Here is a 17,345-nt window from a genome sequence, read left to right as displayed (position 1 = left end):
TACTTACATATTGCTTATGTATTGTCTGTTGTTTGGCTTGTGCATAGAGATGCCGTCGTATGTCGTGTACAAGGGTAAGGTTCCCGGAGTCTACGACGACTGGGAGGAGTGTCGGAGACAGGTTCACCGTTTCATCGGTAACAGTTACAAAGGGTACACCACTAGGGCGGAGGCCGAATGTAGATACGCCCGCTATCTAGAGGGAGAGAGGAGGGAGCGTTGGAGGAACCGGATGAAGACCAGTTTGATCGCGATGATGCTCATCGTGATGACCACAGCTCTCTTCTATGTGATGGTAGTTTAGATGATCGATATCGACTTGTAATGTGAAGGCAAACTCGATACTCGCGGTCTTGAGACTTGTAATGTTTTATCTTTGTTCGGTCTTCTGAATTCGGAGACTAATATGATGAATTGTATTCGGAGACTAATCTTCTATTGTATTCGATGAATCTGATGTTGCTGTGTGGTGCTGTCTATATTCTGTCCAATAATATATTTTGTAACCTGTGCAAAAATCAGAAAAGCAAAAAAAAATAAAACCTATTATTCATACTAATGGCGCACCACACAAGACACTAATGGCGCACTGTGATCATCACACTAATAGCGCATTAACTTCTGGTGCGCCATTAGAATGCCAAAGCACATGGGTACATATGGCCCCCTGGGAGGCATTCTAATGGCGCACTGCAGGCTATACTAATGGCGCACTACGTGGTGCGCCATTAGAACACCAGATACTAATGGCGCACCGGTGGTGCGCCATTAGAATTTAATTCTAATGGTGTGATGCCAGTGGCGCACCGGTAGTGCGTCATTAGAAGGCAAATTCGGTGCGCCACTAGCATGCCTTTTCCTAGTAGTGGGCGTCTATGCATGCCACATCACTTCCACACACGCATCGGGACCCGGTACGGTGTTTCGGAGGCATAGCTACACCTCGAAGCCCCACTGACCGGACTAACCCTAGCCTCGTTGACCAGGAGATCTAGGCCTTTGACTTTCTCCTGGCGGGCTTTGACCAGTGGACTCTTCCACTGGTTGCGATAGGTCAACCCATAGAAACATCCCCGAACATGGCCTGGACCCAACCCACCACTAGATTCCCTTTGGTTCTACCCGACGCGCACGATTCCCCCTCAAAGTGATGGCGGCACTGCCGTCCGTGAAGGGAGGGAGGGGGCACACCTCGAAGCCCAAGAAGGGCGTATACGCATGTCACAACACATTCACACACGCATCATGTCCTGGTGCGAGATTATGATAAGAAAATCATTTAAAAGTTATCCAAATCTAGTGAAGTATCAATTACTTGTGATTTTTACTAAGTATAAGGACCTATATGCAAAATTACATGAAGTTACATTTTAAAATAATCAAAAGTAAAAACAAACAGGATATTCATAATCTATGGAAAATTCTGCCCCAATTTCATATATAATTTGTGTATGTTTAAGTTTATATAAATTAGATTTAAATTAATCAAATCTAAAGTTTAATAAAAAAATGCAAAATGAGAAATAAAAAACATATAATATATATGTCGACGTATCCCCGTCGGCATAGAAAGCCCATGTGATTTTTTGCCGAATAAAAAAAAATGTACAAGCTATGCCGACGGCCTTGACGGAGGCCGTCGGCATAGAGGTGACGGCGTCGACCCTCCGTTTGGACCTGGGTCGGCGGACCCACCTGTGTGCCAACGGCGGCTCTATGCCGACAGCCCCCGTCGGCATAGTGGAATATACGCCGACGGCCTTCCTACGCCGACGGCCCCCGTCGGCATAGATGGAGGTTTGCCGACGGCTTTAGTACGCCTACGGTCTTTCCGCGGCCGTCGGCATACCACCATCTATGCCGATGGGAGCCGTCGGCGTAGAGAAGGCCGTCGGCAGCGGCCGTTATTCTGGTAGTGCGTCGTCCCGCTCGGGTGGCCTCCTCTGCGACCTTCCGGAGGTAGCAGCGTCAGTGGGCACCATCTGCAAATTGAACAGCAAGGTCATGCCTCCATATGAGGCCTCAACAATCACCTTGCCGTCCAGAACGCCCGCTGCAGAATACGTTGGATTTCACAATTTTAAAGTTCTTTGTGTTCCGGTTATGCTAAACCCTAATCAATAAAGCTTGGCCGGTGATATTTTTTGTAAAACGTGTTCATTGGTGAAATGCTTGTCACAGCGTGGAGTTGTGTTGCAGAATCAAACGTTGTCTAAGAAAAGATTGTGAAGGCTAATACTAAACAATAGTGCAGCTCCATTTTTGAAATTGTTCATTGATTTGTAGCTGCAATAGACGAATTCAAATGATCTCCTCTTATATCTGAACACTAATCATTTATCTCAGAAATGAAGTGGATCAGTGTATTTATTTTTATTACTGCACAGGCTATGTTTCTTTTCACCAAATAACATTTTTTCTACTATATAAGAGCGCCACAACTGCCAAGCTGCCTTTGTACGACGTACATTCAGTTTTCAGGTTGTAAGATATGAGTCCTTCACATGCATGGAAGAAACAGGAAAACTGGAAGATCACAAACACAATCCATGTCACACCATTAGAACTAACTGTGAATCTAATCTTGTTAAATCAATACATGTATAAACCTTATGACTGAAAGAAGGGACATATAGCAGAACGAACAGTGTTTGGGCAATGAGAAAAAAAGACATGAGACATGATCCAAGGCGCATTATGCTTTCCAACTCTAGTATTACTATTTCTTTAAACACTGTTATTGTAATAGAGAACATGAAATGTTGATTATATGTAACTTTAGGCCATCGGTTGGTCCTCTGACTTTTTTTAGAACACTTACACTGTTGACTACTGAAATTTATTCGGAAAGGGCCTAGAAGTTTGATATTTATCAAGCACCAAACATTTAGAACATTCCGAGAACAATTATAGTACAATGTCGTAGGTCCACTGTACGATCCATTGGATTCACAGGCAGGACAATTCACTAATAGTTGATAAATACAAAATTTGACCCCCCCCCCCCCAATACACACACACAAAGAAAAGGTCCAATTGGGCATTAATGATGCTACTCCATTACAAAACATTGGCCGTTCCACGTCTGATCATAAAAAATGTGCATCGATTTATTATTCTTTTTGCATCCAAACAACCACATTATCAAATCATACCTACACCACATGCGGATACATGATTTATAATTTGCAGAAGCATGTAAATATATATATTGATTGCAAAAACATACCTACACCACATGCTTCTTCAAACTTCCCAATATCCAAGGATTGAGGGCCGACAGTGCGGCATCTAGCTGTGCAGGGTTCTTAGTTAGCAAGAAACACTTCAGATTCACAGCATAAGGAAACATAACAAATTCTTTGCTTCAACTCCCACAAAAAAACAAATAATGCAAACTGTCTACTGAAAGTGAATTGAAAAATGAACAGGCGGCAGATATACTTTCATTGAAACGACTACCTAATAAGAGCAAGACGATCGACAAGTGCATTGGTTGGGTATTTCGTGGCAACCTCTATCCTCCGCTCTCACATGCCACGTCGGATAGAAAGAGTAATGAGACCTAGCACTACTAGGAAAAGGGCTATAGATAGGATTGATACTAATGGCGCACCATGAAAGCAGTGCGCCACTACTATATACTAATGGCGCACCGGTTGGTGATGCGCCAGTAGTGTGGAAGACACTAATGGCGCACCAGAAACAGGGTGCGCCACTAGTATTAAATTATTATTTTTTCCATTTTTCCATACATACTAATGGCGCATCAGGTCGAAGTGCGCCATTACTAGTTCTAAGTAGTAATGGCGCACCAAGCAGACAGTGCGCCATTACTATAAAAAAAATTATTCTTTTTTTTGTAAAACTACTAATGGCGCATCGCTTCACAGTGCGCCATTACTAGTTTAAACTAGTAATGACGCACTATTACCCGGTGCGCCATTAGTATATATATTTATTTATTTTTACTTTTTTGCAAAACTACTAATGGCGCACCACCTGCAGGTGCGCCATTAGTAACCAGGGTTACTAATGGCGCATTTGCTGGTGGTGCGCCATTAGTAACCTGGGACCCCAACAAGATATTTTGGACAGCCTCACACCTACCCACTCACTTTCCCCACTTCATTCCCTCCACCTCCTTCTCCAAGCTTTCGGCCATCTCCTCCTCCTCACGTCATTTCCACCATAGATTCATCAAAATTAAGTGGTGAAATTACCTTTTTTTTTGATAGGTAAGTAAGGGGAAAGCTATCTTCATGATGTAGATCTACTTTTTTTTCTCCCTAACTCGCTCCAACAACGTGCACATGCACTTTTTGTGGCCTAGCTAGATCTATGTATGTTTGTGGTGTTGCATGTGTTTGTGGTGTTGCATATATGTTTGTGTTTGAAGGTACCGGTATTTGAAATGCGATAGTTGCCAATATTTTGCCGGAATGTTTTGATTCATTTCCGTTTTGGCGAGAATTTTGGCACTATGCATTCTTTTTGGTCCTATTTTTAGGGAAGGTCATGCCAAATTTTTTCTTGGTTCTAAAATATCGTTTTGCTCTACCCCGCAGGCGACCATGGTCCGCACGATGACTGAAGGCATCGTGAATAGGTTTTTGAGCTCCGCGAAGGCCGAGATGCTTCAAAAGAACGAGACGGAGATAAGATGTCCGTGTCGAAGATGCAAGCTGAAGAGCCTTATTGCGGACCCGGATTCCGGGCAGGTGCGGGACCACCTGCTCTTGCGTGGTTTCATGGATGGCTATCGTTGGCAAGGTGATGAAGATGACTATAAAGTCATCCATGGGGTCGGGCAAGAAATGAGGAAGGGTAACAAGACAAGTACCACCGCGGCGAGGGCGGGCGAGAAGACGAAGAATCTCCAGGACATGATCACGACGGTGATGCTGTACACAGTCATCATGTAGAAGATGTCGTACATGATGATGTGGAAGATCAAGACAAAGGGCATGATCATGAAGATGAAGATGCCGGAGCAGACGACGATGGAGGCTGGGTGCAGGACCCTCATATTCAAGAGCTGCTTCTCAAGCAGACGGATAACGCAAGAGCTGCCGCCCGAGAGAAAGCCAAGCTGGATCAACTGGAGATAGACGCGGTTACTCCATTGTATGAAGGATGCAGGCCCGAGGGTACCCGCCTGAAAGTAACGCTCATGGCTCTGGAGATGAAGGTAAAACACAAAATAACCGACGCATACTTCGACGAGAACATGTCATTCTGGCACGAACGTCTTCCCAAGGGGAACAAGTGCCCGACCAGTTTCGAGGAGGTGAAGAAAATCGTGTATCCTCTGGATTTACCGCACGTGAAATACCATGTGTGCATGAACAATTGTATCATTTATCGGGACGAGCACGCGGAGTCTACCATATGTCCGGTGTGCGGCGTCACTCGATACAAGAAGAGGAAGAAAGCTCCTCGAAAATCTGTGTGGTACTTTCCGATCACTCCTCGTCTGCAGCGGTATTTCACGGACCCTAAGATAGCAAAGCTCCTGCGTTGGCACGCGGATAGGGAGGATAAGAAGCGGGAAGATGACGGAAATGATCCGGAGATAAATAAAAAAGACAAGATGCTGAGTCACCCTAACGATGCGAGCCAGTGGCAAGCGTTGAACTTCGAATACCCAAAATTTGGGAAGGATCCAAGGAAGATCATGCTGGGCGTGAGCACCGATGGAGTCAATCCATTTGGCAGCCAGAGAAGCACACATAGCACCTGGCCTGTGTTTGTGTGGATGTACAACCTTCCCCCCTGGTTGTGCATGAAGAGGAAGTACATTCACATGAGTATGCTAATTGAAGGGCCGAAACAACCAGGGAACGACATCAATCTGTATCTGGGGCTGCTGAAGGAGGACCTAGACACGCTATGGAAAACGCCAGCCAATATGTGGGACGCCGTAGAGAAAGAATATTTCCCTATGAGATCCGCACTACTCACGACGGTGCACGACTATCTCGGTTACGGATATCTCGCGGGGTAGGTAGTCCACGGATTTTCTGGACGCGTAAGGTGCATGTATGACACAACGTATCGCTAGCTACATAGAGATCCCGGCTCTTCGAAAACCGTGTTCATGGCACATCGAAGTTGGCTTCGCGACGATGACCCGTGGAGGAAACGCAAGGATCTGTTCGATGGTGAAACCGAACCACGAAAACGCCCGTGTACGAGGAGCGGCGAGGAAATAGACGAGCTGTTGAAAAATTGGAAAGACTGCCCACTGCCGGGAAAGAAGCAAAAGGCGTCAGAGCCGGGAAAGAAGCGAAAGGCGCCAGAGCCGCTGCTGAAGGTATGGAAAACGAGGTCTGTTTTCTGGGACTTGCCGTACTGGAAGATCCACCGTGTGCCTCACAGCCTTAATGTCCTGCATATCACGAAGAACGTGTGTGAGAGTCTGCTTGGTACCCTGCTCAACATACCAGAGAGGACAAAAGATGGGCCGAAAGCAAGGGCAGACTTGAAATCAATGGGCATCAGGCAGGAGCTTCACGCTAATGATGATGATGATGATGATGATGATGAGGCGAAGCAGGACACAGAAAGTCGTCGCAAAGGCAAAAAGGCCAAGAAGACCGGAAATGACTACCCTCCCGCGTGCTTCACTCTAAGTCAGGAGGAGATCGAGTAGTTTTTCACCTGCCTCCTAGGAGTAAAACTTCCTTACGGTTACGCGAGGAAGATAAGCAGATACCTAGACCCAGCAAAGCAGAAGTTCAGCGGGATGAAGTCTCACGACTGTCATGTGCTGATGACGCAGATACTTCCAGTTGCAATCCGTGGGATCATGGACGCGCACGTCCGTGAAACGCTATTTGGCCTATGCAACTTTTTCGACGTCATCTCTCGGAAGTCGATTGGCGTGAGGCAACTCAGAAGGCTACAGGAAGAGATCGTGGTGATACTATGCGAGATTGAGATGTACTTCCCGCCCGCATTCTTCGACATTATGGTGCATCTGCTGGTCCATATCGTGGACGATATCATCCAACTCGGGCCGACGTTCCTGCACAGCATGATGCCGTTCAAAAGGATGAATGGTGTCATCAAATGATACATTCGCAACATGTCACGTCCAGAGGGAAGTATAGCCAGGGGCTTTCTGACCGAAGAGTGCATCTCCTACTGCACGAATTATCTAGGAATCGAGAACCCCGTTGGTCTGCCCGTCAACAGGCACCTCGGCAGACTTGCTGGATGGGGTCACCGTGAGGGTCGCCGCGAAATGCATGTCGACTTCGAGGGTCGACTCGCCGACTTTGAAAGAGCAAACCTAGTCGCGCTACAACACATAGACGTGGTTGATCCTTGGGTGGTAGAGCACAAAACCTTTATTGAGAAGACGTACAATGACCGAGGCCAACAGAGGACGGACGGAGATATACTCAAAGAGCACAACTCATGTTTCACGCGTTGGTTCAAGCAGAAGCTTCTGTCGTACCCTTTACATGAAGATTCTTCCGCGGAAGAACAACTCATATTCGCCTTGTCACTGGGCGCCGAGCACAACCTGATGACCTATGAGGCGTACGATATGAACGGCTACACATTCTACACTGAGGACAAGGACATGAAGAGCGATGGTTATCAGAACTCCGGGGTAACGATGGAATCCTACACCGGTAACGACAAGGACAGATACTACAGAAGGATCGAGGAGATCTGGGAGCTGAGCTACGCTGGAGAGAAGGTCCCCATGTTCCGTGTCAGATGGGCCAAGAGCGTCCTAAAAGAAGACCGGTATTTCACCACCATGGTTATACCCGAAGCCAAATCCAAGACCGCGGGTGCAAACGTCACCGCGAAAAATGAGCCATGGGTACTGGCTTCCCAAGTGGACCAATACTTCTTCATTACCGACCCGTCAAAGCCCAGTCGTGTTGTCGTTAGGAGAGGCAAAAGGAAGATCATCGAAATGGATGGAGTAGCCAATGAGCAAGACCTCGACAAGTACGGCGACCCAAAGATCGAACATGACAACGACGATGAAGTAGCAGCACACACCACAAGAAGAAGCAGGACCACCCTACGTAAAGGACGTCCGTTCCACAGAAGAACTCCATTTGCGAAAAAGAAGGGCAAGAAGATTGTGAACAGATAGCTAGCTAAGATCGATTGTATTTAAATCGTAGTCTTCATTTATCGATTGTATTTCATGGGCACTTTTTGATACCATGAATATTTTTAAATTTCATGGGCACTTTTTGAATTCATGAGGACACTTGATCTCGATCCCCCTCCATCTCGATCTCGATTCCCCCTCCATCTCGATCTCGATCCCCCTCCATCTCGATCCCACCCGCACCCTCCCCCGCTAGCTCCACCGCCGCCGCCGACCCACCGCAACCCTCCCCCGCTCCACCGCCGCCGACGAGCACCCGGCCCCCGCACCCTACCCCGCTCCACCGCCGCCAACGGGCACCCCCCGCACCCTCCCCCGCTCCACCGACGCTGCCAATGATATTTTCAAGTAACAAATTTGAACATATTTTTTAAAAAATTATTACTGTTTTTATAAAAAAAATTACTGTTATGATTTAAACAAGTTTGAACATATTTAAACACAAATAAATATCAAAAACAGCATTTAAAATGCATAAAAAAATATTAGGGAGCCTGGGAATCAAACCCAAGACCTCCTAGTGTGTGTGCTGCGTGCTGACCAGTCGGGCTAGTGGGTGGGTTCTATTGTAGATAGGGTTAGGGTGTAGATATGGTTAGTGGGCTAGATTAAAACAAAATTCTAATGGCGCACCGAGGGGAGGTGCGCCATTAGAATAGTCATACTTATGGCGCATGGTAGGGTGGTGCGCCATTAGAACCCTCCCCTAGCTATCCTCCCTCTCCCTCGCCAGATCCCCTTCGACCCTCTCTCCCTCGCCACCAGATCCACCCGCGCGCTGCCCCGACCCACGACGCCGCCACCCCAACCCTCACCGGACTCCACCCCCGCCGCCCCCGTGCCCCCGCGCCCCCACCCCACCGCCCCGACCCTCGCCGGACTCCTCCTCGCCGTTTGCGCCTTCTTCCACCTCCGGCCACCGCGGCCTCACCGTCTGTGGAGGTATCTGCTCGACGGATGCGCTCCTCGACGACAGCGCGAGCCTCCCCGCGCGGCTGCTGCTCATCGACGACGGTTAGTCTTTGTCCCTCCCTCCCTCTCTCCCCCGCTCATCCCCATGCCCCCACGGGGCGGCGACCTAGGGTTAGGAGCAGGAGCTCGCTGCCGCCGCCCCGTCGTGCCGCCGCTGCTGCTTCTTGCGGCCGCCTTTCCCGCGCGCTCGTGCGCGGATGCCGGGCCCCACGTGCTCGTGCGTTGCCGCCGCCGCTGTCACGCGGCTGCTGCTTCTTGTTGTCAGTTTGCTGCCATACTTTCAATTCCTGCCATGCTTATCTTCAATTAACCATAGGGTTCCTAAGGTTTCTCAGATTGAGATATAAGTAATGGCCACTATAGATAGATGCGTGCAAATCACATGTTGTTAAGATTTCCATACATGTAGCTACCATTTGGTCATACAAATTGGTGCTCCTGCATATTGTTTTTGGTCCTTATAAATTGTTCAGTAGTGTTCCTGGAGGATGACTAAGGAATTAGTGCTCTGTTATGATTTCTTGATAGAATTGTCGAACTACTGTCCTATGTATTAGTACTGATTATTTGGGTCCTTATCCTTGCTTCAAAGGATGCTGGTAGGTAAATCGGTGGCCTTATTAACCATGCTATGCCATTGTTAGCTGTATTAGTACTGATTATTTGGTTAGCTGTAGTAGGAGAGTGCCTGCTGATTAGTGTTTATTTGCTTTTTTGGCGCTTAATTAGTTATTTGTCTGAAGTAGTGTTAGTTCTGATCATGATTGTTGTGCTTATGGCTTTAGAAAATGATAAACTGTTTGAATCTGATAGGCAGGTGTCCTTTTAGATTTTGTTGGTAAATCTGTTTTATTCAATGGTTATTGACAGTAGATTATCATTCCTATTTTAGGAAGGTCTATTCCTGCAATATCATTGTTACCTTTTATTTCGACTACTACTCCTAGGACTTGCTCCAGATTTTAGGATTTCTTTTCTTTTAGGATTTATTTTCTTCTAGGACTAGGTTTTTATTATTTTTCTGTTGTGATTGTTTTTTGAGCTCTTTCTTTTTCATTTCCTACTATCCTTATCCTAATTGTCTTAAATTGTTATGATGTGTGTAACAGGATTAGATCTTGGATTTGCTAGTGGACTTTGGGAGTTTCTTAGCCAGCTTGGTGACTCCATATTTTTCACTATTTCAGCAAGTCTTTTGTAAGCATTAAACTTTCAGCACTACATTTCTATCTTATGTGTACATCTGTTTGCTTCCAATTGCTATATATGTATTGTTGTTACTAAAAATGATGAAGCTCTTGTCAATTGCTATATATATATGTGTGTATGATGATCCTCCTTTCCTGCAGTAGTATAACTAGGATATAAAGCACATTGAACTAACAATCTTGTATGGTGCCTAAACTACAATGATTCAGGAACATCAGATGACTCGAGGGTTGCAGTACATTGAATGCATTTGCAAATGCAGCCAAAACCTGACATATACCAAAAAAGATTGTTATATTCCTCCCTGGTACAATAAATAATAAACTAAAATAGTTCCTGGTACAAAAAGAATAAACTATACATAGTTAATTTCTTCTCTTCAACATCTTTCTGAATGACCCTAATTGTCACTGACAATATTTGGACAGATTGAAAACAATTTAACTTCAGTACTTCAAGTAATTTGCATGAAAGATTTTTGAAGTCCAACTTCTGAATCCAGAATTTGATTAGTTCCATAAATTTGTATGACCATAGATTTAGAAAATTTTCAGAGATTTGTATGACCAAAGATACAGTTCAGATTTGATTAGTTCCATAAATTTGTATGACCAAATATATATTTCAGATTTTTATAGTTTCAGAGATTTGTATGACCAAAGATACAGTTCAGATTTGAATTGTTTCAGAAATTGGTATGACCAAAGATGCTATTGTATATAAATGGGCTGTTGTAGAACTGTTCTTCATCTTTACAATGCTGTTGTATAGAAATATGCTGAATTTTCTGCTCTGATTGTTGCTCAAAGAAATTTAGCAAAAAAAATGGGGTCCTGGGAGACGCCGCTGCTGCTTGAGGCCCTTGAGAGGCCCTTCGTGTCGTGATGATTTTGCAGGTACCCCGAGAGGCCCTTGAGTTTGCCGGAATGTCGATTAACTTCCGTTCCGGCAAATTCGGGTACTCCATATGTCCTATTTTCAGCAAAGGTCATGCTGAAATTTCCCGTGAATTTTAGCATGACTTTGCTAAAAATCGGACATACGAGGTACTTGCTACTAATGCATGGGCCGGGGTATCTTAGTACTTAATTAAGTAGGATCAACTGCCCCTTTATTCTTGCTGTATTAAACCATAGGTGGCAATAGAGCCAAGTGATTAGTGCCAAGTGATTAGGCCCAACCTAGGGTGCCTCGGCATCGATAAACCCTAAATGATGAAAACTTAACTTGGCTGCCCGGGATGCCTCGGTGTCGATGAGAACCTAAATGATGTACGCTTAGGCTTTTAGGGTACCTCGGCGTCGACAAACCCTAAATGATGAAAGCTTAGGCTTTTAGGGTGCCTCGGTGTCGACAAACCCTAAATGATGAGACCATGATCTTATTCCTTGATAATAACTAACTTTTTGACCAATCTTTTTTCCTATTTAGAGCGAAACATGGCCCACAACGATGAGGCCGGTGGTTTGGGCGGCAAGCAATTCTGGGAGTTGTCCCAGGAGATGGAGGAACAACCTCACCGCTATGAGGACGCCGCGGAAAACACCGATCCTAATTACACAACCCCTAGTGGCGTCGGGGATGACACCACTAATGGTGCCGCCGAGGATGCCACCACGGATGATGGCGGCACACACACAGATGGCAGCCAACCGAAGAAGCAAAGGAAGGACCGACGCCCGAATGCGCTCCGCACCGTCAAGGAGGAATTCACTCAAGTGGACTCCGACGGGAATCCAACGGAGCCCAAACATATAGTCAAGGGGTACTCGGTTCAGCTTGGGTGCATTCTCCGGAGCACCGTCTCGATCAACACTGAGAACCTTAGGCATAAAGACCGAGGGAATTTGCGCAACCTTCTCTTGAAGAAGCTGCACGAACGATACAAGTTCCCCGCCGAATTTGAAAACACACGCCTCTCAGGGAATAAAGTGAACAGTGCCGCCCTCACAAAGATGAGCACGGCCCTGTCTACTTGGAAAAGCGCGGTGAAGAGAATGATTGATAAAGGTGATACTTATGAGAAGATCAAGGCAAAATATCCTTTGATGAGCGAAGATGAGTACAAGGAGTTCAAGATCAAGTGCGAGAGCAGTGCAACCTCCGAATCAAGTCAGTTGGGGAAAGAAATGCGGGAGTTGAACTTAGGGGAACACAAACTCGGTCCCGGCGGTTACAGAGTGGCGGAGCCTTTATGGGACAAGGAGGACGCGGAGCGTGCCGAGCAATGCCTACCGCCCCGCTTCGAGAAATACAGCGGTGACAAGCAGACCAGGAACTATGTCAGGGCCCGGTACAAGGAGGACCCGATAACAAGGGAGCTTACCACGGATCCGAAGACCAGGGCGCTTGAGCTTCTTCCGGTAAGGAATACACCCCCGCGTAATTAGCTCCATATGGTTGCACTCTAATTAATCCCCAATATTTCTAAATGGTTCACGTTCCTTTCGCAGGACACTGAAAGCAGTAGCGCGGGGTCGTCTAAGAGCTCCCCTTTCGACACCCCTTTAAATAGGGCGCTGAACGTAATGAAAAATAAGGATAAGCTCACTAAGCCGACGTCAGCTGGTCGTGTGGCCGGCAAAGGCTTGTCCACAAAATGGGGGTCATACTATACCGCTGGTGTGCGGAAGGAGAAAAAGACCAGCTCGGAAAGCCAGACGTGCGAGGTTGAAGAACTCAAGGCACAAGTGGCGCGGATTCCGGAGCTTGTCCAAGAGCAAGTGCAACAACAACTTGGAACGACGCTCAACGCCATGGTGCCTACGTTGATTCATGGGATGACGGCGTGGATTGCGGGCGGCCAACAGGGGCCTCCCCCGGTTCCCAGCTTCACGGCCAGCAACTCGCACAGCGCGCAGGCGGCTCCATTGGTGTCTCCGGCGGCGCCATTGGTGTCTTCGGCGGAGGCGGTATTCGTGTCTCCGGCGCCGGCACGGGCATTGGAGCTTAATGCACCCGGGTGTACGCCGGCCAGCACCTCGCCAGCAAGTGCCCCCTCCGTCAGTTGCACGCCCGCCGTTGGCGGTGCCTCGACATTATACGAGCTCGACGGCATCACGGTAACTAAGCCTCTCGGCTGATGACTTCATCTCCTTGCCTTTGACTGGGCATCCCTGATGCCCTGTACATGTTTTCGCAGGGCACCGCCGACGTTCCTTGCACTCTTCTGCACTTCATGGGCGCCGAGTTGGTCGATGTCACCAAGGGCAGAATCGTTCAACCGGGCAACCCCACGTTCCATGGTAATCCGATGCAACCCACAATCTATATGTTTGAAGTGGTTCGGGTGCTGCCAGGCTGCGACGAGCTGTTACCTTCGATTCGACCCGCTGGGGCCGACGAAGAAGATGAGATGACCCTCAGCACCTGCGTAAACTGGCCCCTGCTTTGGCCGAAGAGCCAGATTCGTTTGGGGGCGGGGGACACCACCCCACAGACAAGACCGCCAGTCGTGCCGGCGCCAAGTCATGGCGAGAACGCCGCAACGCTACCGGACCTGCCGGACATCCCTATGGCACAGGATCCGGACAGCCCTATGGCACAGGATCCGGACGGCGACGACAACGACGACGGTACATTTACCAAAGTTGATAAGTACTTTGCCGAACATGGGTACGCTGACAAGTTCTGCGGGCCTCTTTCTCAAGAACCCAATCAAGACGACCGCGATCTAGCTGGTACGGCGGAGAAATCCAATTGCAACAGGCGTCGTCTGGCGTTCAGTTCTCAGGACACGCCTCCAGCTCCCGCCTTCACCGAGCCTCAGATAGCTGAGGTGCGAAATATTATCAGCCCCAACATGCTCAAGAAGGCGGTCTGTGAGCAGAACTCGGTCCCATTACAGGAGATCAAGAAGAAGGGACGGAAACGAAAGACTAACAAGGGCGCCGGTGCGAGCCAGCCGGCACCGAGTTCGATCCGTGCTCAGGACGGGCCACCTTCACCTAAGGATATCTCGAGGAGGGTGCATGTGGCGGGTAGGGCGATGCTACCGCCAAATATGCTGAATGCTGCAACCGGTGCTATGCGGAGTCTGCACGACAGTGTTCTTTCTATAGAGAAGCGGCATCTCAAAGAGAAGGATGTGGCATACCCGGTTTTCGTGGCCAAGGTGCCAGAGGGCAAGAGCTTTGTGGATGGCGACATCGGGGGTCCTGTGGTTTGATGACATCTTTGCTATGTTTAACCTTCATCCGCTGCACTACACCTTCGTTCGGCTATTTTTGCTGAGTATGGAGATGCGGATCATTAGAAACAAGACCCCGGACATCATGATAGTCGACCCCTTCTACATGCGTGCCAAGCACTTGAGCAGTGCTGGGGACCGCCAAGTTGCGAGTTCACACCTCGAAGGCGTCATTCTGGCAAACCCAGATAAGGATAACTTCCTTGTGGTTTACTTTCCCGAGTAAGTCATCCCTTAACCGCCCCGTAACATATGATTTCTTAGATTTCGATCGTTCTTTTTTTTCTAACATTCCGTGTTCTATGCAGTGACACACATTGCACACTCATTCTCTTAAGCCCGAAATATTCCATGGCCACGTATTTAGACCCGAACCGTAACTCCAAGATAGACTACACAAATGTCAAGAAAGTTCTTGATGATGTTCTCCCCGCCTACGCCAAATCTGGAGGCACCCTCATTAGGGCAGTTCGTAAGTACGGCAAGCACATGTTCTCACACAATACGAAGTTCTGCTGCGTCAAGCAGCCGCCTGGCGGTCAGAAGGATGCCTACTACGCCCTCCATCACATGCGGGCGATCGTAAGGGACCATCATCAACTTCTGCTACCAGATAATCTCAAAGATTGGGCCGCGAGCTTGTCGGCAGTCCAGGATGCGGACCTCAGACAAGAATTCTTTCGCATCCAGTCGGAGTTTGCGGACATCATCCATCAAGATGTCCTTCATACCTCGGGGCAGTTCTTCCTCAGATATCAACCGTCCAACAGTGAGATAGATGAAATGCTACAAATGCAGGGTGACAACGACCGCGATTTAATGACCATCACGACAGACGGCGGCTTCATCCACGTTCCTGTCCGATGAGTCGAGTCGAAAGTAGTGATGTGTAGTTCTGAAACATTGATTGGCTCATGTTGTAATTATACTTTAATGAATTCGTATGTCTCTTTGGTTTGGACAGTCGTTCAACTTAGATGTAATGAATGCTATTTATTAGTAGGACCATGAATCGTGCTATTAATGTCTTCCTTTTCTCTTCCGATCCTTTTGTTGCATACTTACATATTGCTTATGTATTGTCTGTTGTTTGGCTTGTGCATAGAGATGCCGTCGTATGTCGTGTACAAGGGTAAGGTTCCCGGAGTCTACGACGACTGGGAGGAGTGTCGGAGACAGGTTCACCGTTTCAGCGGTAACAGTTACAAAGGGTACACCACTAGGGCGGAGGCCGAATGTAGATACGCCTGCTATCTAGAGGGAGAGAGGAGGGAGCGTTGGAGGAACCGGATGAAGACCAGTTTGATCGCGATGATGCTCATCGTGATGACCACAGCTCTCTTCTATGTGATGGTAGTTTAGATGATCGATATCGACTTGTAATGTGAAGGCAAACTCGATACTCGCGGTCTTGAGACTTGTAATGTTTTATCTTTGTTCGGTCTTTTGAATTCGGAGACTAATATGATGAATTGTATTCGGAGACTAATCTTCTATTGTATTCGATGAATCTGATGTTGCTGTGTGCTGCTGTCTATATTCTGTCACCTGTGCAAAAATCAGAAAAGCAAAAAAAAAAAAACCTAATATTCATACTAATGGCGCACCACACAAGACACTAATGGCGCACTGTGATCATCACACTAATGGCGCATTAACTGCTGGTGCGCCATTAGAATGCCAAAGCACATGGGTACATATGGCCCCCTGGAAGGCATTCTAATGGCGCACTGCAGGCTATACTAATGGCGCACTACGTGGTGCGCCATTAGAACACCAGATACTAATGACGCACCGGTGGTGCGCCATTAGAATTTAATTCTAATGACGTGATGCCAGTGGCGCACCGGTAGTGCGCCATTAGAAGGCAAATTCGGTGCGCCACTAGCATGCCTTTTCCTAGTAGTATAGTGATTAGTGGGGCTTAGATAGAAAGAGAATAGTATGATTCCCAGTTTGATCAGAAAAGAAGTAGAAGATCAATATGTTAGTTGAGGTACAGTATGAGGTACACCGCCGTGAGCGCCGCCATGAGCTCCAGCGCCTCACCGGAGCTGCAGCAGGTGTACTGTCGCGGGCGAGCATGCCGATGAGACGACGAAGTCCACTGCAGCAGGTGTACTGTCTACCTCAAATCAACAAAATCAAAAGGAATTTTGAAATGATTTGATTCTACATAATCAACTTCCATGGATCAAATGCATATAGTATAATCTAATGTTATTTGCGAAACCTTTTGAACTACCAACTACTAAGTTGCATCCAAGCACGAAATATAATTTCAGGCAGAAGCTCACCTCGACAGTAGATTGGAACTTCCTTGATAGTTTCGATTCCATGTAGTTGGGCCGAACTTCAATCAAAAGTTTGTTCAACCCCTCCCAAGGCTTTATTGGAGTTGTAAGGTACTATAGACGTAAAATGAGCATGACTATCTCCATAAACAAACAATAACGTAAATAGAGCAAGGAAACAGCACATACTTTACTGTTGTGTTCAGTATATGGTGCTTCCATCTTTTGTTCAAATCTTCTACAGCCCCATACTGCATCACCGATACAAAAGGGTGAGAACTAAGAAGACAAACAAAACCATTAGGGGCCTAGATAAAATGTTGTTTGCTGCTAATCTCACTTTCAAAATCGTTATTAGCACTTAACAAAACAAAACATATCAGAATTTCCTAACAAATAAAAAGCTATAGTTCACACTCTGTTTCTCTTTCAGAAATTACAAAGTATCATGTGAATGCCCAAGATAAGACATTATACATGCTATACTAAAAGTAAGATGGCATCAAACGAACTATGAATCCATTTATGATCTGAC

This window comes from Triticum aestivum, chromosome 3A, assembly GCF_018294505.1.
Source record: "Triticum aestivum cultivar Chinese Spring chromosome 3A, IWGSC CS RefSeq v2.1, whole genome shotgun sequence".
Taxonomy (NCBI): Eukaryota; Viridiplantae; Streptophyta; class Magnoliopsida; order Poales; family Poaceae; genus Triticum; species Triticum aestivum.
Note: the sequence above shows the minus strand (reverse complement) of the source record.